Here is a 3,879-nt window from a genome sequence, read left to right as displayed (position 1 = left end):
CTCCAGATTTCTTGACACAACTTGGTGAGCACGTCCAGGGCAGCATCTGTTAGCTGAAATATGTTAATTGGTATACCATATATTCCTGGGGCCTTATTTTTTGCTATTTCTTTCAAAGCAGCTTGAACTTCTTCCTTCATCACCATAGGCTCTTGCTCATATGTTGTTTCATGAAATTCTTCTGTCACTGCTAATTCCTTTCGATACAATGACGCAGTATATTCTTTCCATCTTCTTTTAATACCTCCTGGATCATTTAATTCTCCTGCCTAAAGCATCCTTGATTATAGCAACTCAAGGTTTGAATTTGCTTGCTAAATACATAAAATAACTGTTAACAGAACGGGAGAAAGAAATAGCACCACCACAACAACAATGGTAGGAGACACACACCACTCTTGCTAAAGAGTGGTCAACTCAAAAGAAACTTAACAAAGATGCCCAACACCTAACCCGTATAGTCAGCCAACTCAAACTTGTGGATATATTCTGAGCACTCCACCCAACTAAATCTCATTTTACTTTCTTCTCAAGTGCAAATGATACATTCTCCAAAACTCATCACTGAGTAGGACACAAAGCAATCTTCAAAAATTTAAAAAAACAACAACACATTGAAATAATACAAAATATCTTCTCACAGCACAATGCCATAAAACTAGAAATTAACCAATAAGGGTAACGTTTACAAAACTACCCTTGTGGGAACTAAATAACTCTCTGCTAGATATGATTGGGTTATAAAAAAAATAAAGAATAAAACAAAAAAGTTCCTTGAAACAAACAAAACTGAAAAGAAAACATACCACAACCTCTGGGATGCAGCTAAGGCAGTCCTGATGGGGCAATAGCAATAGGCACAAACATAAAAAAGAAAGAGAGAAGAAATATAAACGATCTAACTCAGTATCTTTATAAAATAGAAAAAGAACAGTAATAAAATCCTACAGACTCTAGGGGAGAAAAAGAAATTATAAGTACAAGAATTGAAATAAATGAGGTAGAAAACAGAAAAACGGAAGGCATCAATAAGACCAGGAGATGGTTTTTCAAAAGGGTCAATAAAGTTGACAAACCACTGGCAAACTTAACAAAAGAATAAAAAGAAAAGACACAAGTAACTAAACTAAGAAATTATCGAGGGGACATCACAACAGAACCAGATGAAATGAAATGATAGAGGTGACATCACAACAGAACTAGGTCAAATTAAATCAATAATATCAGAATACTAGGAAAAGCTATACAATTGAGGTATTTCAGCTAACAGATGCTGCCCTGGACATGCTCACCAAGTTGTGTCAAGAAATCTGGAGAACAACCACTTGGCCAACTGACTGGAAGAGATCTGTATTTGTTCCCATTCCAAAGAAAGGTGACCCAACTGAGTGCAGAAACTATAGAACAATATCATTGATTTCACATGCAAGCAAGATTCTACTGAAAATTATCCAAAAACGACTGGAACAGCACATCAGCAGAGAACTATCAGAAGTCAAGGCTCGGTTTAGAAGGGGTCGTGGTACTAGGGTTTTGTAGCTGATGTTAGATGGATCTTAGCTGAAAGCAGAGAATACCAGAAGAATGTCTATCTGTGTTTCATTGATTATGCAAAAGCGTTTGACTGTGTGGATCATAACAAACTGTGGCTGACTCTGAGATGAATGGTAATCCCAGATCATTTAATCATGCTAATGCAAAACCTATACTTGGACCAAGAGGCAGTTGTCAGAACAGAACAGAGTAACACTGCATGGTTTAAAATTGGGAAGAGTATAGGCCAGGGATGTGTCCTATCTCCATACCTTTTCAACTTGTATGCAGAAGAGATCATCCGGGAGGCTGGGTTCTATGAGGAGAAGTGTGGTGTCAGGACTGGTGGAAGATCTATTAACAATCTGCGTTATGCAGATGACACAACCCTCCTTGCTGAAATTGAGGAGGACTTCATGCACTTGCTGCAGAGGGTCAAGGACTGCAGCCTTCAGTATGGATTAAGGCTCAATGTCAAGAAGACAAAGGTTCTCACCACTGGACTAATTGGCAGCATCAGGATGGATGGTGAAGAGATTGAGATTGTTCACAGCTTTAGTTTACTTGGCTCCACAGTCAAAACTCCTTGGCACCAGCAGCCAGGAAATAAAAAAACGTATTGCAATGGGAAAGTATGCTGTTAGGGACCTCTCCAGGGTACCGAAGAGCAATGGTGTCACTCTGGAGACTAAGGTGTGTCTTTGCAACCACTTGTTATGCATCAGAGAGTTGGACAATGACTAGGGAGGGTAGAAGGAGAATTGATGCCTTTGCGCTATGGTGATGGAGAAGAATATTGAATGTACCATGGACTGCCAAGAAAACAAACAGATTCAGCCTGGAGAGGGTTAAACCAGGCTGCTCCTTGGAGACAAGGATTCCAGGGCTTCGTCTGATATATTTTGCTGATCTTTTCTGTATCGTTCCAATTTTAGTATATGTGGTGCCGAAGCGAGCACTAGTCTGATATATTTTGAACATGTTGTAAGGAGGGAACAGTCCTTGGAGAGGGACATCATGCTTTGGAGGATGGAGGGATGGCGTAGGAGGGGAAGACCCTCTATGAGGTGGATTTATTCAGTGACTGGGAGTGTGATTGGCACAGGATAGAGCAGGGTTTAGGGCTATTATAGAGTGGCTATGAGTCACAAGTGACTCCACCTCACATAACAACAACAACAACAACATACTCTGATCAATTAGGAAACCTAGAGGAAATGGACAAATTCTTTGAAATTCATACCCTACACAGATTGACAAAGGCAGCTAGAAAACACTTCAACAGGCCTATTACAAAAGACGAAATTGAACATGTTAAAAAGACTTCCCCATAAGAAGGTCCTGAACCAGATGGTTTCACAGTTGAGTTTTATCAAACATTCAGAGAGGACTGATCACCAATTCTGCTTAAATTCTTTAAAAACATTAATAAAGAAGGAATATTCTCAGAGTCATTCTATGAAGTATAACCCTAATATTAAAACAAGGCAAATATTATAAAAAGAACAAAAACTACAGACCAATATCTCTCATGAAAACAGATGCCAAAATCCTTAACAAAATCTCAGTTAATAGAATCCAAAAGCACATAAAAAAATAATTCATGATGACCAAGTGGGATTCATAATAGGTATGCAAAAATGGTTCAACATAAGAAAAGCAATCAACATAATTAACCACATTAACCAAGTAAATAATAAGAATCATATTATCTTAGCAACTGATGCAGAAAAGGCATTTGACAAAACCCAGCACCCTTTCCTGATAAAAACACTCAGGAAAATTGGAATAGAATGTAATTTCCTCAACGCAGTGAAAAGTATATCTACAAAACCAGGGGCCAATATCTTTCTGAATGGAGAAAGACTAAAAGCATTTTCTTTGCAAATAGGGACCAGATAACATATACACTGTCTCCACTTCTATTCAATATTGTATTGGAAGTGCTTGCTAGGGCAATATGATGAGAAGGAAATAAAAGACATCCAGATTGGTAAAAAGGGAAAAGACAAGGATGCCCACAGTAACCACTTCTGTTCAATATTGTAGTGATGTACTGGAGGTGGCAATATGAAAAGAGAATGAAATAAAAGGCATCCAGATAGGTAAAGAGATGTTTAAACTATCACTATATGCAGGTGATATGATAGTGTACACAGAAAACCCTAAGGATTCAACAAAAAAAAAAAAAACCCTGTTAGAGCTAATAGACCAGTTTAGTAGAGTGGCAGGATATAAGACCAATATAAAAAAGTCAATAGGATTCCTCTGTAGTAACAAAGAGAACTCAGACAAGGAAACCAAGAAAATTAAGACCGTTTCCAACAGCCAACCAAAAATTGAGAT

The sequence above is a fragment of the Elephantulus edwardii genome, unplaced genomic scaffold, assembly GCF_000299155.1.
Source record: "Elephantulus edwardii isolate Elephantulus edwardi_28Jun2011 unplaced genomic scaffold, EleEdw1.0 scaffold00622, whole genome shotgun sequence".
Taxonomy (NCBI): domain Eukaryota; kingdom Metazoa; phylum Chordata; class Mammalia; order Macroscelidea; family Macroscelididae; genus Elephantulus; species Elephantulus edwardii.
The sequence above is the reverse complement of the archived record's forward strand: the minus strand, read 5'-3'. Positions refer to the sequence as shown.